General features: G+C 35.1%; 1 protein-coding gene and 1 pseudogene across 1 annotated transcript in view; one reads left to right on the top strand and one right to left on the bottom strand.

Annotated features, from left to right (window-relative positions):
- DOK6 (docking protein 6) overlaps positions 1 to 26,385 on the top strand; it is a 718,344-nt gene that overhangs the window by 132,361 nt on the left and 559,598 nt on the right. The gene's annotated exons all lie outside the window — the stretch shown is intronic.
- On the bottom strand, positions 12,087 to 12,346 carry LOC122736910 (annotated as a pseudogene).

Raw genomic sequence — 26,385 nt, 5'->3', positions numbered from 1 at the left:
GGTTAAGCTTTATGAAAAGGTTATAATCTGAGTCAGTCTTTTCATTAATGCCTGCCCATACCCCACCTTTTATGTCTTCTCTTCTGATTTTTAATGTATACTCCTTAAGGATAAGGACAGTCTTGCTTGTGAGCATAGCACATAGTAATCAATAAATGTTTTTTTTTTAATTATCTTTCTCATCAGTTTCCCATTTTTAAGTGTCAGCAGTTCACAATTTTGCTCAGAGGTCTTCCACTTATATAAGGCATGAAATAATGAAGGTATAGAATAGTGTAATTACCTCTTTTTTGGAGGGACAATTCATATGTATGGAAGGAATATATAGGCACATATTTATTACTTAATATAGATGAAAAGTTATAAAATTATATTAATGTAGCTACCTATACATATGATACCTGCAAATATGAAAATTCCACATTTAAATTCTTAGTTATCAGTAAAAGCATATACGTTTTCTGCTCTGTGGAATTCTATATAACAGGACCAGAAGCAGTTAGTTGGAATTCCAAATCTTCCTAATTGGTTTTATTTCATTCTTTCTTGAGTCTTTTGAATAGCAAAGTAGAACTATATCTATTCTCAGTAACACATGGATGTTATGCTGCCAATATTTATTCTACCCTGTCACTTGAGGCCTCTTTATATGCAGAATAACATAAGGTAAGACAGTTTTGAGTCATTCTTCCTTTGTTGATGAAAATAATAGTGCCCCCTGAAGAGAGAACTATAACTTGCTCAGTAATTTAGTAACTTGATTACTTATTTTGAGCATAGATCATATTCATACTGTAGTTCATTTTCACACATAAAGACCCTTCACAGGGCAGCTAGGTGGTACAGTGGATAGAGCACCAGTCCTGGATTCAGGAGCACCTGAGTTCAAATCCAGCCTCAGACACAACACTTAACCTGGGCAAGTCACTTAACCCCAATTGCCTCACAAAAAAAAAATAAATAAATAAAGACCCTTCATATTGTGATTTTTAAGAAATAATTTTGGTAAGTAAAGTCTGGGTAACAAGAGAGCTTAAATATTTTATTCATTATCCTTGAAAAAAACTATCTTTTATCCAGGAGAAAAATAATAAAATATTTCAAAATTGCGGTAGCTGTGATGAGATGAGGGAGGGTACATATTGATTAATTTAATAATTTCTTCTGAGCTTTTGTCTTGCTGACCCTGATATCAATTTGTTTTCTTTCCAAAAAAGAATTCAGGCAGGGAAAAAGGCTACTCAAAAGCTGTGATTAATTAGGGGTAAAGCTAATTGAAGATTTATTATATTGGAAATTAAAGAGGACTTTAATTTATATTATTCCCATTCATTTATATTAAGGCATAAATGTGGTTATATTTTCCAGCTTTTAATCCCTTAGACAAATATAAAAGGCAAAGGCACTCAAAAAAAATATTAAAAATTAGACTTTAGAAACTATAATAGTGACTCTCCTTTAATCATAGAGTTAGTTGATGGCAGAACTGGTACTTCTCAGTTCAGCTTTAGTCTCAGCTCTGCCACTAACTAGTTCTGTGACATTGTACAATGATTATTCCTTACCATATCTTAGTATTGTCATCTGTATAACAAGCGACTTGGTTTCATGGTCTCAGAAGTACTTTTCAGCTTTACAGGTCAATGATATGTTGGTCTCTCCTAGCTAATTTAAGCATCTAGAGCATATTGAACATTTACTAAGACATACAGGCCGAAATAAATAGAATCATAAAACATGGAAATATATCATTAGTGGAAACTTCTCAATCCACTCAGTTAATCCTTACACAAAACATGATTCCCATCTAAACCATCCCTGACAACTGTCCAAACAAATACAGTCCTCTATGAGGCACCACACTTAGGACATTTTACTTCACCAAATCATGAGTCCAATTTTCCAGTTAATATATTTCAAAATAGAGAAAGGATATATTTAATATTTTGTAAGATGATTCTCAGAGAGTAGTTTGTCCATGATCATGTTGATCGTAAACATCAGAGGCAGGAGCTGAATCCTGGTATTCTGGATTCCCAAGTCTAGCAATCTATACACCATGCCAAACTGCCTCTCACACTAAGGATATAAAGAGAGCATATTAGCAATAGAAACAGGGCATTGATAGTTTCTAATGCATACTTCAATTCCACTAACATCTATTAAATGCCTGCTGTGTTTATGGCACTATGTTAGACGGTGGGGAATATAGAGATTCAGGTAAGTGACAAAATGGATAGACTCCTAGGCTTGAAGTCAGGAACATCTGGTTTCAAATTTGGCCTCAGACACTTACTGGCTATATGGCTTTGGGCAAATCACTTAAGATCATTTTGCTTCAGTTTTTTCATGTGTATAACAGGAAAAATTATAGTAAATGAGTAGACCTTTAATTATACATCCACACTAACCCACCCACCCCTATATAATATAACTATTTATGTAATGTATACATATATATATATATATGTATATATATGAAAGTATGAAAGTATGCATGGATGTGTGAGATTTAAAATTGGATATTAGATCATAAATCTCCCCTACTTAACCTTTCCCTTAATTTATCTCCCAGACTAGTAAATGGAAGAAGCTTTTGGTTTTCTAGATAGACCTTTTATTGTTATGGTAGTCACAAGGTGATGTTGATTAGAAGGATAGGAAAGTAGAAACACAATACAAATCGTCTTAAGTCTAAGTTTAGTCTATATTCCTTATAAAAACTCACCAAACTGAAAAGCCACCTTTGGAGAGAGACCGTCTGTGCCGCGCCGTCAGGAGACCCGCAGAGCAGGAAAAAGCCCACTTCCGTTCTCTCCACCCCAGAAGTCGAGTCTGCCGCAGGCAGTCTGACGTGCGCAGCAGGTGGACTATTCGTCTTCTCCCCAAAAGGGTGGTCCTTGAAAAACTGGCGTCTTTCAGTTATCCTAATCGACTGTTAAAAAAACCTTTCATATTTTTTTACCACAGATGGATGGATATGTGTGTGTGTATTCTAGTCCATTTATAACCTCTCATCTTCTATAGGTTCCCTTTCCCCTGGTTTTTTAAAAGATAAAGACTAGAACTATGATTTTTATTGGCATAGGGAACTCTCATGTGATGAAACTCCCTCTGCCAAAGCAGATTAGTCATTTTTCTTCAATTTAAAGTCTTAAGAGTTGTCGATAGCATTTAGAGTTAGCAACATACTAAAGGTCACACAGCTAGTTTGTGTCAAAAGTGGGACTTGACTCCATGTCTTCCTGACACTTAGGACAATTTTGCATACAATCCCATGCTGATTTTCGGTCCTTTTAATAATGTCCTTAGGTTGCCTGTTATGAAATAGCTGTATTCATGTTGTACTTGTAACTCCTATTAGACTACAAACTCCATTAATACAGAGACTTTTTCCTACCAGCTCCTTGCATCTTCCCCAATATCTAGCATAATATTCTGCAAACATTAGGCAATTAATAAATATTCACTGAATTAAATTGAATTAAGAGGTCCTATGGGCAGATGAAATGATGTTTCTTATACCAAATCACAATTATACATGGAGTAAATTACATAGAAAACTGATAACTAAGATGGGATTTTTTAATACTTTTGATATTCATTAGGAAGTAATTTTTGTTTAGATAAGCATAAATAATTAGTAAAAGCCATATACTAAATATGAAGATTAGAAATAATTTCAATTTGGAAGTGTAACAAACAGAATTACACAAATAATATATATACCATGAAGTACAATATACAGATATGCATGTTAATTGAAATATTAGTATGTGACTATGTTTTAATTAGCAGCAAAATTAATATGTTAATTAATAGAGACATATCTGTGTATTGTGCTGTATGCTATATGGATTTCCCCAAGGGGAGGTTTAATTATTGTTTTGGTAGTGATTTTCTCCTTAGAAATATCAACTAAAGTACTTAAAAAGGTAGCAAGTTGGCCCTTGGATGTTTAAAATTTCTACTTCCGATAAATGTAATTATGTGTGTGTGTATGTATAGATGATATCAAATTATATAATTATTATTATAAACAATATCATTTAATTTATTCCTTTAATTGATAATTAAAATGGTATTACTTGAGGGTATCAAGCACAAATTCCATACATTTTATTTCTGAATTGTTTTATTTTACTGCCTTGGATCTGAAATTAAATATGTGTACATATATATGTAAGTGTGTATATATATGTTTGTGTGTGTATATATATATATACACATATACGTACATGTATACATATATGTATACATATATATGTAGGCATGCCTGTGTGTACATGTCCATATTATACGTTATAAACGTGCTAGTCATCATCATAATGAAATACTTGTTGTAAATTCAATGCTGACTCAGCCAGATAGTCATCATATTTGAAAAAGTCATTGTTTGAGGCTATTTCTTTCTCACACATCTACAAAGTTTCCTTTATCTTAGTCATTAGTAAATCTATCCAATTAAGTTGAATGATATCCTGGAACATAACTTTTAGGAAAGAAATTTTCAAAAGAATTAATAGGTAGGGCAGCTAGGTTGTGCAGTGGATAAAGCACCAGCCCTGGATTCAGGAGGACCTGAGTTCAAATCCAGCCTCAGACACTTGACCCTCAGGAAGTCACTTAACCCTCATTACCCTACAAAAAAAAAATTAAGAGGAACTATTATAGAAATTACTTAGCCTTTGTTTTGAGTACAGTTGTGGTTAAATCTCATAACACATAGACTGAAGAAAAAGACTTTGATGATCATTGCTTAGTTTAATATAGTTTTTGATATATGAGGTTAAGAATTCAGTATTGTAATTTTGCAATTGGATTTGGCTATACTACAGTCATTAATATAGAGAATTTCTTTCTGAGGAAATCCCCTCTACAAATGTAGGTTGGAACTTTCTCTGCAATTTATGATAAAGATTATTTTTAAAACAGTGAGATATTAAATCACAGTATATTTTAAAAGCAGGATTTGAATCCAGGTTTTTCTGACTTCAAGGTTGACTCTCCGTCCAGTGTTTGATACTGCTCTCCTATTTCATATAAATATGTTTTAAAATTTAATAAAATATTGAGAAGACCTGAAAAAAATTAATGAACTGTTTTCAATTATATATCATTGGTAGCTTTCTCATTATGAATACATTGGACTGTGATTCATTTTTACACCTATTAATACAGAAAATATTTTCTTTTTTTTAAATAAAAGTATTTTATTATTTTTCAGTTACATGTAGAGATAGTTTTCAACATTTGATTTTTTAAATTTTTTTTCAATTTGAATATAATTTTATTTTCCAAAATATATGTAAAAACAACATTTTAACTTTGTGTTCCAACTTCTCTTCCCCGCTCCATTCCCACCCCCCACCCACAAGAACTCAAGTATTCAAAATAAGTTATACATGAGTAGTCATGGAAAAATTCCCATATTAGCTAGTTGTGAGAGAAAACAGTCAAAAAACCCAAAACTTCAGATTAAGGAATTGTCAAAGAGGAAAAGAAAAAAAAACATTTTTTAAAATGTATTTCCATCTGTTTTCAGATACTATCAGTTCTTTCTCTGCAGATGGGCTGCAATCTTCATAAGTTCTTCAGGGTTATATTGGATCATTGCCTTGATGAAAATAACTACATGCTTCCCAGCAGATCATCCCCCACTATTGCTGTTATTTTGTATACAGTACATTTCACTCTGCTTCAGTTCATGTAGGTCTTTCCAGGTTTTTCTGTTAGTATTTTGTTCATCATAACCTGTTCATCATACCTTAAGCATGACAGAGTTTTCTTCTTAAAAGCCCAGCAAAATAGGTACCATATGTTTTGCCATTATAATCAATCATCATAACTATTTCCCTCCATCCCACTCCCTTCCCATGACATTTACTCTATCTTCTTTTTACCTATTCCTCCCCAGAGGTGTTTTACTTCTGACTATCCTCTCCCTTGCTCTACACTCCCTTTTTTCACCCTTCCTTCTTTATCCTCTTCCCCTCCTACTTTCCTGAAGGGTTAAATAGATTACTCCTCGCAATTGGGTATGAAAGCTATTCCCTCCATGAGCCCACTCCAATGAGATCAAGATCCCTGAGCTAATTCTGTGTTCTAAGTTTTTCTTCCTCCCTCCCTCCTCAATCCTCCCTATGAGATCAAGCAATTCAATATATCATAATTGTGCAGTAATGCAGAACATCTTCATCTTCCTTGAAAGTGTTTTGCTTTTTACTGCTCTCTCCCCCAATCTGCCCTCTCCTCTTTCCCTTCTTCCCCCCTCCCCTTTTTTCCCTCCCCTTCCTCAGGGCAAAAATATATTACTATACCTACTTGAGTATGTATGCCAATTCTGATGATATTAAGGATCACTCACTCCCCAACTCCTTCCCCCTCTTCTACTCTCTTCCATAAGCTTTTTTCTTGTTTCCTTCATGTGAACTACCTCTCCCCATACCATCTTTCCCTTTCTCCCTCCCCCAGTTTGTTCCTCCTACACCTCAACCCTATTTTAAAGATGTCATCATGGATTAGTTAGGTGGCACAGTGGACAAAGCACCAGCCCTGGACCCAGGAGGCCCCAAGTCCAAATCCGGCCCCAGACATAAGACACCCCACCCTGTCTGCCCCACAAAGAACAAAACATAAATGCTTTACAGATATCATCCTTTCATATCCAGTTCAGACAGGTGTCTTCTGTGAATTCCTTACTGAGATAGTTCTTATGAGTTTGAAGTATTATCTTCCCATGTAGGAATGTAAACAATTTAATCTTTTAGTATCCCTCATGAACTCTTTTTTCCTGTTTACCTTTTTATGATTTTCCAGGGTCTTGTATTTGAAAGTCAAATTTTCTATTCAGTTCAGGTCTTTTCATCACATATGCTTGAAAGACTTCTTTCTCACTGAAAGAAAGATTATACTCAGTTTTGCTGGGTATGTGATTTTTGGCTGTAGTCCCAGTTCCTTTGCCCTCTGGAATATCATATTCCATGCCCTTTGGTCCTTTAATGTAGAAGCTGCTAGATCTTGCTTTATCTTTATTGGAGCTCCACAGTATTTGAATTCCTTTTTTCTAGCTGCTTGCAATATTTTCTCCTTGACCTGGGAGTTCTGGAATTTGGCTATAATATTCCTAGAGGTTTTCCTTTTGGATCTCTTTCAGGAGGTGATCAGTGTATTCTTTCAATTTCTATTTTAGCTTCTGCTTCTAGAATATCAGGGCAATTTTCCCTCACAATCTCTTAGAGGATGATGTCTAAGCTATTGTTTTGGTCATGGTTTTCAGGCAGTCCAATGATTTTCAAATTATCTCTCCTAGATTTATTTTCCAGGTCAGCTGCTTTTCCAAGGAGATATTGCACATTGCCCTCTATTTTTTTCATTCAATTGGATTTGCTTTACTGTGCCTTGGTTTCTCATAAGGTCACTAGCTTCCATTTGTTCAATCCTAATTCTTAAGCAGTTATTTTCATCAGACAGTTTTTTAATCTTCCATTTGGCTTTTCAAACTATTGACTTTTTTCTCATGACTCTCCTGCAGCTCTCTCATTTCCCTTTCCATTCTTTCCTCCCTTTCTCTACATCTTTCTATTTCTCCTACTTTCTCTGAGACAAGTTCATATTTTTCTTGGAAGCTTTGGAAGTTGGAGCTTTGACCCTGTTATTATCTTCTTCTTCTGAGGGTGTATTGTGGTCTACTTTACCCACAAAGAAGTTTTCGATGGTCTTCTGCTTTCTCTGCCTACTCATCCTGGCTTACTATTTCTTGGCTTTTAACTCCTTCTTAAAGTGTGGCGCTGCTTCCAGGATACACTGTTAGAGCTACAGCATGGCCCAGGAGATGATTGGGCTTCTTCTCAGCATGCCTGGCCTCGCTTTCATTTTATTTTAAACTCTCCACTGAGAGGTGTGGGGAGTGTGGGGGGACTGCTTCTTGACTCTGCTCCTGTTCCCAGTTTCAGAGTGTCCCAGGTGTTTTGGTTTGGGGTGGGGGGGACAGGTTTTAATCTCACCTGGCCTGTTCTCAGGTCCGGAGATAACCTCAAGCCTATTTACTAAGCAGCCAACCAGCAAATCTTTCTGTGGTGTGGTTCTTAGCTTCAATGAGCCTGCTCCCCTGTTCCCCTCCCCAACCTGAGCCTTCAGCCACTGAGGATTTCTTCCTGGTTGCCCGCTGGGTTGGGACAGTCTAATCCTTCCCCCCAGTCCACTGATTCCCCTACATTTAATCTCCCCGGGCCAGCCGTTCAACCCCACTGAGCGCTCGGTTCCAGAAGACACTGGTGCAGCAGCTGATTTAGAGGCAATGGGGCAAATTCCTCTGGCAGGTATTTGGTGTGTCATTCCGATTTCAGGGTTAGGCTTTATTCATGGCCCAGCACAACCCCCTGAAATCTATCTATAGCTGGAGAAAATTCTCAGCCTGTATTTTTGTGTGTTTTTCTGCCCCAAGGGTTCTTTTATTGCTATTTTTGGGGTGATTGTAGCAGGAGCCCTACGCGTTTAATGTCTTTCCTCTGCCATCTTGGCTCCGCCCCCTCAACATTTGTTTTTATAATATTTCCAATTTCAAATTGTTCTCCCTCCCTCCCTCCCACCCCCCTCCCCAAGATAGCAGGTAATCTTATAAGGTTACATATGTATAATAACATTAAACATATTTCTGCATTAGTCATGTTATAAGAGAAGAATCAGAGCAAAAAGGAAAAACCTTAAAAAAGAAAAACAACAGCACCAAAATCAAAAGAAATAGTATAGTTCAATCAGCATCCATATTCCACAGTTCTTTTTTTATTTTTCTGGATTTGGAGAGCCTTTTCCATCTTGAATCCTTTGGAACTTTCCTGTACTATTGTATTGCTGAGAAGAATCAAGTCTATCACAGTTGATCAGCACATCATGTTGATGATACTGTGTACAATGTTCTTCTTGTTCTGCTCATCTCACTCATCATCAGTTCATGCAAGTCCTTCCAGGTTTCTACTATTCCTGCTCATCGTTTCTTACAGCACAATGGAATTCCATTGCATTCATATACCACAACTTGTTTAGCCATTCCCCAATTGATGGGCCGCCCCTCAATAGAAAATATTTTCAACAAAAGGATAGAAAACCTAGTGTTTGCCAAAAGCATAGTTTAAGAAAAAGAAAATTTCATAAACATAATTCATAATTCAATACCACTAATGGAAATAAAACACATTTGGAATCCCATGAAAAAATAAGAAAAATAGATCTATTCTATTTTATGAATAAAAAAGTCAGGTTATCTTCCTATGTTTAAAATCATGTTCTAAGAAAAAGTAGACCCTTCAAAAGTCAAGGAACTACTGAAGATGATGAGTGACTGAGATAATCTTTTAAAAATATACCTTAAATTGGGCTAGCTGTAGCAAATTTGAAGCTATACTATAAAATAGCAGTCATCAATACTATTTGGTACTGGTTAAGAAATAGAGTGGTGGATCAATGGAATAGGTTAGGCACAGGAGACACAGTAGTAAATGACTATAGTACTGTACTATTTGATAAACCCAAAGACTCCAGCTTCTGGGATAGGAACTCAGTATTTGACAAAAACTGCTGGGAAAGTTGGAAGATAATAATCTTACAACTTATACCAAAATAAAGTCAAAATGGGTAGAAGATATAGACATAAAGGGTGATACCATAGATAAATTAGGAGAGGAAGGTATAGTTTACCTCTCAGATCTATGGAGAGGAAAACAATTTATGACCAAACAAGAGATAGAGAATATCATGAAATGAAAGATGGATGACTTTGATTACATTAAAAAGGTTTTGTACACACAGAAGCAATGCAGCCAAAATTAGAAGGGAAGCAGAAAGCTGGGAAACAATTTTTATAGCCAGTATTTCTGATAAAGGCCTCATTTCTAAAATATATGGGGAACTAAATTAAATTTATAAGAATCTAAGTCATTCCCCAATTGAAAAATGATCAAATGATATGAACAGGCAGTTTTCTGATGAAGAAATCAAAGCTAGCTATCGCCAAATGAATAAATGCTCTAAATCACTATTGATTAGAGAAGTGCAAATTTACAACAACTCTGAGATGCCAACTCACACCTATCAGATTGGCTAATATGACAAAAAAGGAAAATAATAAATGTTGGAGAAGCTGTGGAAAAATTGGAACACTAATGCATTGTTGGTATAGCTGTCAACTGATCCAACCATCCTGGAGAGCAATTTGGAACTATGACAAAGGGCTATGAGACTGTTCATACCTTTTTACCCAGTGGTGCCACTGCTAGGTCTATATCCCAAAGAGATCATAGAAGAGGGAGAAGGACTCACATGTACAAAAATATTTATAGTAGCTCTCTTTGTGGTGGCAAAGAATTGGAAATCAAGGGAATGACCATCAATTGGGGAATGGCTAAACAAGTTGTGGTATATGAATGTAATGGAATACTATTGTGCTGTTAGAAAAAATGAGCAGGAGGAGTTCAGAGAAACCTGGAAAGACTTACATGAACTGATGCTGACTGAGAGGAGCAGAACCAGGAGAGCATTGTACACAGTGACAGCAAAATTGTGTGATGAACAATGGTGATATACTTGGCTCTTCTCAGCAGTGCAATGATCCAAAACAATTTCAAAGAACTAATGACAGAAAATGTTATCAACATCCAGAAAAAAGAACTGTGGATTATGTATACAGATTGAACCATACTTTTTCTACTTTTGGCCTTTCTTTTTCCTTCTTTTGTGAAGTTTTCCCTTTGTGCTTTGATTCTCCTTTCACAATATGACTTATGCAGAAATATGTTTAATGTGATTGTACATATATAAACTATATCAGATTGCTTTCTGTCTTAGGGAGGAGAGAGGGAAGGGAGGGTGGGAGAAAAATTTGGAACTAAAAATCCTATGAAAATAAATGTTGAAAACTATCCTTACATGAAACTGGAAAATAACAAAATAATTATATTTTATATATATTATATATATATATATATAAACACCTTTAAAGCTATCTATTTGTATAGATACATAATAGAAAATGATAGCACTAATATGTTTCTATGTTAATGACATTGATGAATAGACTAGACAGTTCCCTGTCTAATCTGGGAGTTTGTGTAGTAATTAAAATGGCTAAGACTCTCATTTATTCAGTTTCCAGATGAAGGGATATGTCAGTGGCCATTTTCGAAATGTGTGAATTCAGAAACAAAAACACACACACATATATACATATATACACACACAAAACTAACATGCCTTTACATTTTAGCTGGAATTTTCTTAGCAACTTCCAAGGCATATAAAGTCCCCAGTCCAGTAAAATATTCCTTGAGGCTAAGTTCACACAAGTTTGAATCACCTATACATACCGGTATAAGAAGCAGACTAAAAATATAGACAAAATGAGGCATTTATAAGTGATTGAACATTTGACAAAAAGGTGTTTGACTTTGCTCTAAAAGAGCAAAAATATGCAAAAAGAATAATCTAGTAGCTGTTTTCCTCAACTTTGACTTATGAAACTTATTTGTTCAACATGTCATCAAGGTAAGGTGACTGAGTGGTCTCAGGCACTCATGAAGTCAAAGAGGCCTAGAATCCCAGTGCCTGTGATTTTTAATTCCCTTGAGTGATCAGGAAGACACAGGAGGGAAATAAATCAATCAGGTCCTATAGAGAGCTTTGCCTCCTTTTAGGGAAAGTTAATTCCTGTTGGAGGAGGAAAGGAGAAGGGCCTTTTGCCTTGCCCATATTAATCTTCTTACAATAAATAGGTTTCTGTGGTATTGCCACCAAGGAGTAATAAACAGAAGCTGAGTATAATAAAAATATTTTAAGACTCACAGTCTGATTTTCATTTTCCAATCCCAACTCCTTTAAAATTCTGAGATTGTTTCCTTGTCTGCCATTACATTTTCATACCTTAGGTGAGACTAATTACCATTTTTAACTTATAGGACAGAACTAATAACATATCTAATGGACACAAGGTAAGGCACAGAAGTGGCTGGTGATAACATATGGCACAGCCAACTTTTAATATCTACTAGGATAGAAATTTTACATAAGAATATTAGCAAGGCATAGGCCTTGCTCTAATGGGACTTGAACAGGAGAATGGCAACCTGGCTCAGGGTAGAAGTAGATGAAGTGCTTTGTCACGCAGCTGCCAAAGTTCCTCCCCTGATGCAGCGCCAGGTGGGGTCATACTTCTTGTCAAACTCCTTCTTGCTACGGGTGCTGCTATGTCCTTCTCTATGTTATATTTCTCCAGGGCCTGGGTGACACACTACACGGAGTCCTGCTGCATCTCTGCCATGTCCGAATTTTTGATTATGGCCTTGCGTTCACCCATGGTGACCGCGGGTAGGGGTCGCTGGCGGCTGCGAAGGTCCCCGCGGGAGGGGGCGGCCACAGCGGTGGCACGGCTCAGGCACTCCTTCTAACCTGGCAGGTGCTTTCATTGCCTTGGCCGTTGTGCATTTCCTGTATACAACTTTAATGAATATTGGGGCATATTTTTCTTTGGTCCTCTGATTAAAAGAGACAACATAGAAAAATGAAGAGATAGCCTTTGAGGCATGAAGACATGAGAACAAATTCCACCTTCCAAACCTGCTGGCCATGTGCTATTGCGAAAGGCACTTAATCTTTCAGTTCCCCCAGCTACTCTTTAAAACTGTAAGTTACAGAATTGTTTCCAATTCCCCTCTGTAAAGGAAGCTTTCCACCCCAGAGTCCCCTACTCCAAGGAAATAAAAGATCTAGTCCCCGCCAAAATAATCCCTCAATGTTTATTCCCTCTTTTGATATTTTTCTGCCGGTCAATTCAGTATCAACCTGGTTCATATCTATGCAATCTGCCTGATTCTCCGAGGATGAGATCTAGGTATTCTATTACTTTGTTATCAACATTTCTTACCTCTTTGTTAAACCTAGCCATCCTCCTAGTGGCCTGCAATGAAGGAAAAAGAGTTCCCTAAGCCTTTAAACTTTGTGTCAGGTACAAAGCTGTGTATAGAAATAGAAGGTTAAAACAGACCCTGATCTCCAGAAGCTTACATTCTAATTAAGGGAGGAAGCACACTTGCACTTCCCAGTTTTTGTCATGATGCCTTCGATTCATTCAGACTTTAAATCCTGGGATCATATCTCTTTACTATCTCTGGGTCTCTGCAAATTCTGTGCAGGCAGGTCAGTCTTAAATAAGCCAGACAAGGCTCCAACTGCTTATGATTATATTAAAGTCAAGATAATAGTGATCCTTTGAAATTATGACCCACTCTTTACCACCATGCTCCAAAATTCTCAGGCTTTCTCCAACCCATAGAGCTTCCTTCTTGATCCTTCATTTCCTCCTTCCTTCTATCTAGGGAGAAAAATATACTGTTTCCTATAAGCACCCTTTCAGATAAAGGACTCTTAAACATCAGTAAGATGGCCTCTCTGTCTTTACCCATTTGCATTGTTTTTCTCATATCATTTTTTTTTAATCTTTCTTCCTTTCGGGCTGAGGTTGGAGAGTCACTCCCTTCATGAGGCTTTGCCTTATTTCCTAGTTCTCCCTCCTCAAAATTGGCTACACCTATCTCTTCCTCCTATCAATCCTTCCCTGTATTTTATGTATCTGTGTAGATGTTAGAATCCTTCCTTCCACACCTCCCAGCTAAAAGTAGAAAAGTTTTGGGAAGGTAATAATAATTTTATTTTTTTTTCTTTATATCCACAAATGCCTAACATAATTACATAAATAGCAAATGACTAATAAATGTTTCTTGAATTGCTATACCTAACTCATAGCAACACAGAATCATTCATTAAATAATTGATTTAGCCACATGTAAAGCATTATGGTAGGTGCTAGTTACAAACGAAAGTGACAAAATATATGCAATACTTTGCAAACAATGGGTGCTAAAATCAATAATAACCACAACTTTGACAATCTTGCTGCCTCAGCAGTTTCCTAGATGGAGTGCAAGAATTCTTTCTAATTTATCATCCCACAGATGGAGATAGTGATAGGTTGCTTCTTTCTCCTGAAATGGCAAGTCCCATCATTAATACATTATATTCAATGATTTACATTTAAATTCTGGGTCCTTATACACAATTTCCAGACAGGGCCTTCTTACCCTCCATGAATAATAAATAGTTCAAATGTACATGTCCCTCTTAGTGACCCTACTGTGTAATATTTGACAAGGGACATTCCTTTTCTTCCCTGCCTCCCAAAGACTTTTTATTTCACCTCTCCTCTGCTATTCCCAAGGTCCTCTTTTCCCACCAATGACTATCTTAATTTTAATCTTCTTCCCTTGTCTTTCCCTCTTTATTCTCACTCAGGCAAGAAATACAACAATCCACTTACAATTTAACAAAGATTTCTGTAAAAGTGGATTGTAAATATTCATGAATTTTATCTAAAACATAATTAGAATAGGTGGAACTTCATTCTTCGCCCCTCCCCCATTCCTTCCAGCATCCACAGGAACGCATGAACACAAATAGGAATCTTTTACTCCATCTGCAGATAATACTTTAGTTAGTTAAGTAAAAGCGTCCCCAGAGAATTGTATTCTGAGGTGAAAACAATATTCAGTAATTGCTCTGCTATGGAGATGGTGAGGGTGCTATGTATTTATGCAACAGCAAATAGATGGAAATGCCTTCATTACTTCTAGTCTTCAGCAGTGGCAGCAACATTTTCTGGCTAGTAATGCTCTAAGTGATTGAACTGCCCTGTCTAGATAGTGGTTTTATTAAATCAATGTTGTAACACATAGGGCTAATGGAAGATGGAGCCACAATGCTGATTAAATGTAAATTTCACTCTGCTATTACTCTCCTAGGAGATTAATACTCCAGTTTTTGTTGTAAGAGCTTATTATTATTTTAGAGTCATTTTGGCTAAAATTTGGAAACTGAAATAAATGAATCCCAACATCCTTATTAAACACAGGGAGCAATAAAATGTGGATTTATTTCACTGAAGTGAAGATGCCAGATACTGCCTATTAAATTCTTCATTACTTATATTTTTCTTGTTGGTGTTAATGGAAATTCACAATATTGCTTTTACTTAATATCAACCATTAAATAATGAAAACATCTTCAATCATTTGACAGGACAGGCTGCTGGTGGTGTCATTGATTTTGCTGCAGTAAATGTATATGACTCTTCTTATATGAATTCCTGTGCTAATTGATTTAAAACTTTCCATGCAGAATATTTTTGAACCTATGAACAAAACAAACGCATCTTTCTGTCCACTACAATAGAAAACTCCAGTTATAAACCAGTAACTTTGTAAATAGATAATAGTTTAGTGATTTATTAAATCTTCAATAATTTATTAATTCAAAGATACTTTATTTAATCAGCAAAGTTCTTTTCTCTACTAATGTAAACTGATATCATTCTACAACAAGTTGATAATCTTTGAGGTTTTCAATGGTTAAAATTTTGATAACCCTAAGATAATCTTGATGAAATTAACTGCATTAATTTAGCTGGACTTGTGCTTGAAAACTAGACATATAATCTACCCCCTAACCAGTATTTCATTTAATATTCGTATATACAACAAACTTTTTTTTATGTCAACTACCCAGGTACTGTTGAAGCTGGAAGGTTGCAAAGACTAAACAATGAAGCAGTCCCTACCCTCAAAGGGACTACATTTTATCCATGACATGTCCTGTCTCAAAGGGTTGTTTTGAAGAAAATGTAATAGAAATTAGAGCTATTTTAATAATAAGCAATCATTGTATCATAATATTTTCTACATGAGATAAAAGTTTTAATGTTCTACATTAGCTTATATTCACTGAGAAATAATCAAGTTAATGTTAAATTTATTCAAAGAGTTAGTTATTTTGAAAACAAGGGATTAAAACCAGTTAATACCCATTTATTTATATTCAACTGGTGGTTCTGAAAATATTAATTATTAGAATTAATTCAAAGATGTATAATTTTGACAGAAAAACAGAGCTACATAAATGTCTTTCTGGCAAGAACAAAGCTCAGACAAACAGTTGAACTCATAAACTTTAAAAGAAAAGCAAGCGTGGATAGAGCACTGGCCCTGGAGTCAGGAGTACCTGAGTTCAAATCCAGCCTCAGACACTTAACACTTACTAGCTGTGTGACCCTGGGCAAGCCACTTAACCCCAATTGCCTCACTAAAAAAAAAAAAAAGAAAGAAAGAAAGAAAAAGAAAAGCAAGCAGCACATAATAGATAGAGGTCTGTAGCTTTGTATGTAATCCCTTTTTCCCCTGTTCTATGCATATAGAAATGCTGTTTTCATTTGGTTTAAGTTCAGAATAAAAATAAAATTTAAATATACCTACCTAGATATTAATCAAGTGAAATGACAAATCAAAGTTAGTAATACAACCCAGATCATTTATGCAGTCTCCCCTATAAAACAGAAAATTTTATCAAGGAGATTTTTCATGAGACTCAATCCTTTTTATTTTTAAAGAAAATGGTATTTTGTTATTTTTTCAGTCATGTCTAGCTCTTCATGAGTTGGGATTTTCTTGGGAAAGAACCTGAAGTGGTTCACTATTTCTATCTCCAGCTTATTTTACAAATAAAGAAACTGTGTCAAAAAGATCTAACCTAATAATTGTCTAAGACTAGATTTAAACTCACGAAGATGTCTCCCTGATTCCAACCCCAGTACACTATCTACTTTACCACCTAGCAGCTTGGTTATCTTTTGTGTGTGTGTGTGTGTGTGAGGCAATTGGGGTTAAGTGACTTGCCTAGGGTCACACAGCTTGTAAGTGTCAAGTGTCTGAAGCCGGATTTGAACTCAGGTCCTCCTGGTTTCAGTGCTGGTGCTCTATCCACTGTGCCAACCAGCTGCCCCCTGCTTATCCTTTTAAACATATAATATAGAAGCTACTTGAGATATTCTCTATTCCTAGACCAACTTCTAAATAACTACTAACAGGGTAGAGTGTTTGGATGATGTTGCATCCTGAAACAACTATCTGACTCAGTCACCTATAAATCTGTAATGGCTTCAAGATAATCTTTGTCAGATCTTCTTGTCTCTCCCTATTTCTTCTTCCTATTAAGTTTCAAGGTAAAAAATGAATAATATTTTTTTTGTGGTAGGATTCTCCTTCAGTTTGTCCAAGAATAAAGACCAAATCAATGGCAGAAACAAAATCACCCTTTTTTTAAATTTCAAGGACAATGTCATTGTTCTGGTAAATTGTATAACAGGGGCATCTATTGGAAAAGCCTGAGTTATGTTTCAGGAGTGCAGTGGCATTAGACTGTTATACCTGATTCCAATTTCCTGGAAAAAAAAGTGTCCATCATCCATTAACAGCAAATCTTCAGTGTAAAAGAAAAGGAATCCAACAATGGACCTGTTCTAGACCAAATACCTACTAAGCCATGAGATCTGCCATTCTTCCCTAACAGCATATCTGCTCTTTTTGCTGTCCCTTCATTGCCCTTTGGTTGGGTCTTTTTCCTAGATCATGCTCTTTCTCGATTGTTTATTATCATCAGTAATAGAAACTTAGCTTTTATCAAATATTTTTAATATTTTAAAGCCCTTTAATCATAATATCATTGTGTAGTAAGTCTAAGCATTATGATTTCTTCCCCATTTTACAAATGAGGAAATTGAAATTCAGAGAAGTAAAGGGATTATTTTACAATGAAATACCTTGTAAGTAAAAGAGTCAGAATTCAAACTATCTTGATTCTATGTCCAGAGTTCTTTACACTCTGCAATCTTGCTTTTCAGCTTTTCCTTAGGTACACTAGATATTGGTATGGAAGGATTGAATTCCCTCTCCTAGTCTGTCCCATGTTAACAGCTTTTTTCCACAAAATGCTTCTTCTAACAATCTAGCACCTTCCTTCAGTCGAAATGTAGGTACATTCATAATAAACCACAAGGATAGAATCAAAAGTGACATTGGGAGGGTTAAATGAAGAATAAGATTTGTGAAGAACACCACACAATTGTTGCTTCTTTTTAATATTTACATGACCATACACATGAAGAAATATGGCAGTAGATATAGAAGTAGGCACTTTGTTATTAGGTCAGTATCATTATCGTTGTTTTTACAACATATTAAATGGTAGAGACAGGTGGGAGTGAAGCTTACAGTATTGTTCCTGTGGTAATATTTTGTCATTTGATAACAGCCTGCATACTAATATGAGCAGCACACTTAAAATGGGCATCAATAGTAATTCTAACAGTAACTTGCCGTTGTTTAAATAAACTATTGGTGATGATAGCAAAGTATGAGCTACTTGCCATCAATATTAAACCATGAAGAATTTCTCTATGATCTGTAGCACTGGAGAAAGGATTTATTTCAACATTAAATAATCAGGGAGACACAATCAATGCAGTACAATTATTGTGAGAAATCATTAGAACAGCAAGGTGTGGTAACACACAAATGGCTGTGATTTTCCTCTGTCATTATCCAGTACATTGCTTGAGAGTGGGAGTTCTAAGCTTCAATAGATCTAAAGTCAATGAGGTGGCTGAACCAGGTTTAGCATCAATATGGTGAGAATGGGATAGAGTGGGAGACATCACATGGCCTAAGGAGGGGCAAACCAGCCTGGGTCAGAAATTGAGCAAGTCAGAGCGCCTTGGTCAATGCCCTTGGTCCATGGTCCATTGCATTTCTAGTCTTGGCAAGATGGGGAGACGCAATCTTTTAAAAATTTGGGATGCTTCAGAGTAAGAATTTTTGAAGTTTATAGACTATGAGTGTTGAAAGGACCTCTCCTCAGAGTTCATCTAATGAAACCCCTTGATTTTTCTAGTGGATGGAACTAAGGTTGAGAAAAGTTATTACCTGACCAGTAACCAAGTTCATTAGTGGCAGCTTCAGTACTGGAACCCCAATTGATTCTGAGACCAGGGCCCTTTAAGGTATACCAAATTATTTCTGTAGTTCAAGTGTCTCAGCCCAATTCTGTGATATCTATAAGATAGAATAAAATCCTCCAGTCCTACCCAAAGAAAATGCTATTAGTTATTTAATTATATTGTTAAATTTTAATTCTTCATAGCATGTGATTATGCAGGTACATTTATTGATGTTTTGATGGATTCATGATGTCATTGGTTTAGGTGTCCCCTCCATTGATACAGATCACTACTCCTCCATCTCTTCTCAATCTATGCAATTCTTATTCATAAATTGTGCATAGTGGATTCACCCAACAATTGGAGACCTTCCTTTATTTCTTCTAAAATCTCAGGAGTACCACAGTGTCATTCAAACTATTTATTTGGTGTCTCTCATTCTCTTATCATGAAAATCTCTCCTGTTTTTTTTTATCGTAAGAAATTTCCTCAACATTGCATTTTACATGACTGCTGGATCATCATTTAAAATATGCTGCAGGTTCTCCAATTGTTGAATGGTCAAAAGAGATGAATAGTCAGTTTACAAAAGAAAAAAGAATCTAAGCCATTAATAGCCATATGAAAAAATTCCTCAAAGTATTAACAATTAGATAAATGCAAATTAAACCAATTTGAGCTTCCATCTCACATCAATGAGAATAGCAACAATCACAAAACAAAAAGAAGGAAAGAAAGAAAGAAAGAAAGAAAGAAAGAAAGAAAGAAAGAAAGAAAGAAAGAAAGAAAGAAAGAAAAAAAGAAAGAAAAAAAGAAAGAAAAAGAAAATGACAAATGTTAAAGGGGCTTCCAGGAAAATAGAGACATCATTGCACTGTGAGTTAATGCAGCTGTGGAGCTGTGAATTAATTCAGCCTTTCCAGAAAGCAATTTGGAATTGTGGAACCAAAGTCATTAAACTTTGTATACCCTTTAACCCAGTGATACCACTATTAGGTCTATACTCTCAAAGGGATCAAATGAAGAGGAAAGGATCAATATATACAAAAAGTTTTATCTAATTTTTATAGTAGCAAAGAAAAGGAAACTGAGACTGCCCATCAATTGGGGGTTGAGTGAATAAATTATGATATGTTAACATAATTGAATATTATTTTACTGTTAAAATTGACCAAAAATGATGGCTTCTGAAAAAATTATAAAGACATATATGAGCTGATATGGAGTGAAGTGAGCAGAAGAACAATAACAACATTGTAAAGACAAACTTTTAAGATTTAAAGACTCTGATCATTGCAATGACCAAGGGACTGAAGATGAAACAAGTCACGCACCTCCTGACAGAGAAGTAATAGATTCAAATGTCAAATGACACACATATTTCATGGACATGACAATGTAGATTTTTAAAAATTTTATATATCTAGCAGAAGATATTTTTTTCTCTCTTTTCCTCCAAGGGGATTAAAGTGGTAGTGTGAGAAAACTGATATTTGTTCATTGGAAAAAAATAAATTCAATTTTTAAGTGTTTTGACAATTTAAAAATACTGAAACATACTTCGGGCCATCATGCCTTTTTTTTAAATTTATAATCTTGATTTTTCTGAATTTGTGATATTTCTCGATTCATGGCCATATAGTTCCTTTTTTTTTTTGGTGAGGCATTTGGGGTTAATGACTTGCCCAGGGTCACATAGCTAGTAAATATCAAGTGTCTGAGGCCAGATTTGAACTCAGGTTCTCCTGAATCCAGGGCCACTGATCTATCCACTGCGCCACCTAGCTGCCCTGCGCCATACAGTTCCAACATGAGAATGTTGGAATTAAGGAGATGGGTTTTTGTGTGAGTGACTAGTCAATCAGTGAGTCAACATACATTTATTTGTCATATATTTTCGGTTATCAATCATTTATTTATTTCTCCCTTTCACATCCCTCACCCAACCATCCACTGAGCAGAGACATGGGAAGAGAGGAGAAAGAAAAAGAATAAAAGGGGATGAAAGAAAGAATTGTTTCATAACCACTCAAAAATGAATTTCTCATTTCAAGTATTAGTCTACAATCTCTCTGTCATGAGAAAAATTTGTCTTCATCATTCCTCTGAGAAATCATGGTTGATCATTTTATTGATCAGCATTCTTGTCCATAATAATCCTTTATATATATATATATATGTATATATATATGTATGTATATATGTGTGTGTGTGTGTGTGTGTGTATATATATATATATATATGTATATATATATATATATATCAGGCACTCTGCTAAATACTGAAGAAACAAAAATGTAAAACAAATAAAAAGCCTCTGACTTAAGGGATTATACTCTTTTTTGCAGGGCAATGAGGGTTAAGTGACTTGCCCAGGGTCACACAGGGAGTATACATTCTAATGGACCAGAACATATCTAAATATCTATATACATGGAAGATATATAAAAAGAAGATGACAGTAATCTGATAGGGGAAGGTATAACCCCTTAGAGGGGCAAGAATAAGCCTGCTGCAAAAGAAGGTAGACTTTTCACTAAGTCTTGATGGAAGCTAGTAAAACTAATATCTGGGGGTGAGGAACCAAAGCATTCTGGGCATGGGGGATAGCCAGTGCATAGACAGGAAAATGGGCAATGAGTTGTAGTGTTTAAGGATCTACAAGTGGGCTGGTGTGTATAGGGGAGTAAGGTCTAAGAAAACTGGAAAGATTAGAAGGCTCCAGGTTATGACGAGCTTAAAATGCCAAGCAGAGGACTTAATATTTGATTTTAGAAATAATAGATGGCCACTGCAATCCTTGAACAGAGAAGGGATTGGGTTATAACCTGGTTAGACCTATGCTTTAGAAAAAATCTGTATCTAATACAAATTGGCAGCTGAATTGAAGATTTTTTGAAGTGAGGAGAGAATTGAGGCAATGAAATAAATTACATTAGAAGTTTATTACAGTAGTCGAGATGAAAGATGATGAAGACTTCAACTAGGGAGATGGTTGTATGGATGAAGAGGAGTATATCTGAGAGATATTGTGAAAGAAGAAACTAAATGATTTGGCAATTTATTGGGCATATGGTGTGAGTGAGAGTGAAGAGTGGATGGTAACATTGAGAATGAGACTGGGAAGATGATGTGCCCTTAATAGTAATGGAACAGTTCTGAAGGGGGAAGATTTGGGGAACAAAGATAATGAATTAATTTTGACTTGTTGAATTTGAGATGATCAGTTTGAGATTACGGAAACACTAAACATCTTCCCAAATGTTGTCCAGACTCATCTTTACCTCCTTTACAATTCTGGTTTCAGCTCATTATCTGTAGCCATTGAGGGTGGAGGGGAGTGTGTGTGTATACATACATACATACGCATATATCTAAATTGTTTATGTTCCAGTTCAGTTGTATATCATTATCTAAGCAATCCCTCTCTGTTTTTCAACATTGTCCCAAGTGAGTGCTTAGATTGGTCTGTGTTGCATTGATGCTGTATAATGGCATCTGCCAATAGGAACATTTAAAGAACTTCATCATCAATAAGGAGTCCTTCATTTTTTTAGACTGTGCTAGAGCATCTCCCAGTGACTCTGTCAGGGCATCTATAAAATGTGATATCTGCTTTGCTGATATCTGAGAGTTGTTAATGTGATTCTGCATTTTATTTTAGGTGCTTTGTATGCATACCAGATAAAATATCTTATGTAAGATGCTTTATAAAACACTAAGAAAAGCTATGAATATTGTTATGTTCCTTATGGATCAGGAAAAACTTGATTCGTATTCACAATGTAAGTGGGTAGTATAATTTTTCTGAATATATCTGTTCTTTATAACTGTTGAAATGAAAATAATTACTTAAAATAGAGCAATAAGACCTTTTCTGGATGATATTCATCATTTTATTTCAATAATATTAACATATAACATAAAGTGATAGCTTCATACTTGTATATTATTTTAATTGTGTTTAGAAATGAATACAAAGGAAAATATGTGTTGCCATCTATAAGGGTAAGGTAGAGATCTGAACTATTCCAATTGTTATGCTTTTGAACTCTTTAATCAGTATGTAATTTCCTTCAGTGATTCCCTCTACATTTTAACATGCGAAACACTAAGTACCAATTCTACTTCTAAAATCTAGATTAGAGGAGAAAAGGGCATGTGTACTATATTTCCTTTCTTGCCTAGATTCTTAACACTGATTTTCACTTACTAATTTTCTAAAGAGAGAATTTCAATTCCATTTTATCTTATAATTCCAAGGGGAAGTGTTACTTCTTGCAGCTCATAACTAGTAATACCATTTCACTAGAACAAAATAATATAAATATCCCATGTTGTTCATTTTTTATGTAATAAACATTTTTATTTATAGTTTTGGGTTCCAATTTTTATCCTTCCTTCCCTCCCCCCACCCCCTCCCTGAGGCATCAAGCAATCAGATATGAGTTATACATGTATATCTATGCAAAATATTACCATACTTGCTATTTTATATAAGAAAACTTCAATAAGAGAAAAAAATTAAATAAAGTGAAAAATAGCATGCTTCAGTCTGTGTTCCATCAATATCAGTTCTTACTTTGAAAGTGGATAGTATCTTTCATTAATAGTCCTTTGGGATTGTCTTAGATCATTCTATACTGAGAATAGTTAAGTCCTTCACAGTTCTTCATCAAACAATATTGCTGTCTCTGTGCACAATATTCTCTTGTTTCTGCTCACTTCACTATACATCATTTCATACATGTCTTTCCAGGCCTTTCTGAATCATCCTGCTTGTCATTTCTTATAGCACAATAATATTCCATCACCATCATATACCACAGCTTATTTAGTCATTCACCACTTGATTGGTAATCCTTTGAGTTCCAATTTTTAACCACCACAAAAAGAGCTGCTATAAATATTTTTGTACAAATCAGTCTTTTTCTTTTTTTGGGGATGTCTTTGGGATATAAACCTAGCAATGGTATTGCTGGATCAAAGGGTATGCACAATTCTATAGCCCTTTGGCCATAATTCCAAACTGGTCTCCAGAATGGTCAGATATTTTCACACCATGTTATTCATTTTAATGAAATGTTCATAGAAGTTATATCTGGGATGATATGGTTGCAATGCAGTATTCAAGGTTGTGTCTCTGTGAGATCTAGAACCACGGAAATCTATCTAGTTCTTTAAATAAATATCAATGTTAAGGATATCCGCAAAGTATTTAATATATTGCTAAATATTTTAAAATGTATTGATAACATTTTGTTATAAAGTTAAACTGAGTAAAATATCATTGCTAAATATGCTTTTACTGTATAATCACATAAAACTATTAATGGGCTATACATTCCTCAATTGTTTTTTAATCTAAACATATATAGAGTCTAAACATAACAAAAATAAAATCCATAAGTAAATTTTAGCTTTTTATAGTGATTTTTAAAGAAGAAATCATCTAAATGTTATAGTTATTTTCATAATGTACTGAATAGTTGCAGTGAGCAATGGCATCACACAATAAGAATTCAGAATTCAATGTATGTACAAAGTATCAGGCAAGACATTATATCTTTGAAGATTTCTGCCTTTTGAAATATTCTTGGCACTAAACTGATTTCTACCTCCTGTGAACAAAAAATGAGTATGCTGTAAAAAAAAAAAAGATTCTAAGTACCTCTGTATTATGTCACTCTATATTTATCTATGTATTACCTTTTTCCTCACCACTATGAGACCAAGCTATGAATTCAGAAACTATCTAAGAACAAAAATAAGGAAAATGAGCACTAAGGGAAGAAAACTAATTCATTCAGTTAGCATTAGCTATTTCCAGTGAATGTTCCATGGACTCCTTGAGTTAAATATTTATTTTGTTATATATGGTTATCTAAAGCAGTATTTCTGGGGGCATCTAGGTGGTGCAGTGTATAAAGCACCAGCCCTGGATTCAGGAAGACCTAAATCCAAACCCAGTCTCAGACACTTGACACACAGACACTGTGTGACCCTGGGCAAGTCACTTAACCCTCATTGCCCACCGAAAAAAATGTATTTCTTAATATTTGAGAACTTAAAATACACCTGTAAAATATGTCCTTTCTCATCAGGAACTTATTTCTAAAGGCTCATATTAAATGTTTCTTAATTACTGGATGACCCATTATGCAATGAACATTTGGAACAAACTGATTTGTTGTAAATTGAAAATAATCTTCTATTTCAAAAGATTTTAAAATAATAACTAGAAGGACAATATAGTTCCTAAAGATGGTGTCTGTGCTTACAAAGGCAAGAAAAGAATTGATTTCTTGATTAGAGCATCAATATTGATTTGCCCTTGAATATCAGTTTTCTTATATGGTGATTTTTTTCTGTGTGCATGCATGTGTATGCATGTAGTGTAGTGCATATATTGTGGTGTCCCTATGTAAATACATGCATACATATATTATATATTTATATATTTTATTTATGTATATATGCATACATGTAGTATTTCTAATCCTGCTGTGATGCCTGATGGTAGCACTGATATGACCCTGTGTTCTGAAAGGTTATTCAAGTAGAGCACTGTACCAGGGAAGGCCTACCAAGCTTTAAAGTTTCCAAGTAAGACTATGTGACTCTCTATATAGGATTATAACCAGATTGACTATAAAAAATTCATACAGGAGTTGTGCTCTGTATTTGTGGAGGGAGTACTCAAACCAATGAAATCTCAGGTCACTGAAATATTGAAGAATATTCTGTTTGTATCAAGGCTTGAAAGCTTCCCTAGGTAAACACATACCTCATTTGTTACCAGAGTAGTGGCAGATTTGAAATAATATGTGTCTGATCTTTTTCCTTTCCTCTATCTTTCTGGCTGCTTTTCTGACTCTCTGTCTCTGTCTCTGTGACTCTCATTCAACAAAGAATGCTGTGGTCTTTGTCTTCTATGACAAATACTTGAGTAATTAGAATTTCTAATCTATAGCTAAGAAGTCAGTATAGTCATTTTTTTTAATGTGAACTATGGCACAGCACTGCTGATTTAGATTATTTATAAAGTGGTCCTTAAGGTGAAGATGATGTCAGGCTTCCATTTATTAAATGTTGGATATCATTTATGTCATTTATAACCAATGAAATGAGACACACAAAACGTCATTATCAAAAATATTCTGTTTTTTCCCTTTTGGAGTGCTAATTATAGTGAATTTCTTAAGTTGGTACCCCCCTTTCCCTGCTTATAGAAATGTACAGAGGGGAGATTAAGCAGTGTGTGCATATATGTAAGCAAAAAGAAACAGCCCATGTGTTTGTGAGAAGATAACCTTTCTTCTGCAGAAAAGGAATGTAAAACATTGTGTTTTTTTCTAATTCTGAAGTAAATCTGATTCTTAAAATCAGCAGCCTGTCAGCTTCAATGGTCCCTGCAACTAATTGAATAACCTCCTCCTCCTCTTCTCCCATTGTTCCATCAAGCATTTGATTATCCTCCTTTATTTCTGGAACATTTGAAGATGTCAGTACAACAA

The sequence above is a fragment of the Dromiciops gliroides genome, chromosome 1 (assembly GCF_019393635.1).
Source record: "Dromiciops gliroides isolate mDroGli1 chromosome 1, mDroGli1.pri, whole genome shotgun sequence".
NCBI classification, from domain to species: Eukaryota; Metazoa; Chordata; class Mammalia; order Microbiotheria; family Microbiotheriidae; genus Dromiciops; species Dromiciops gliroides.
The sequence above is the reverse complement of the archived record's forward strand: the minus strand, read 5'-3'. Positions and strand labels throughout refer to the sequence as shown.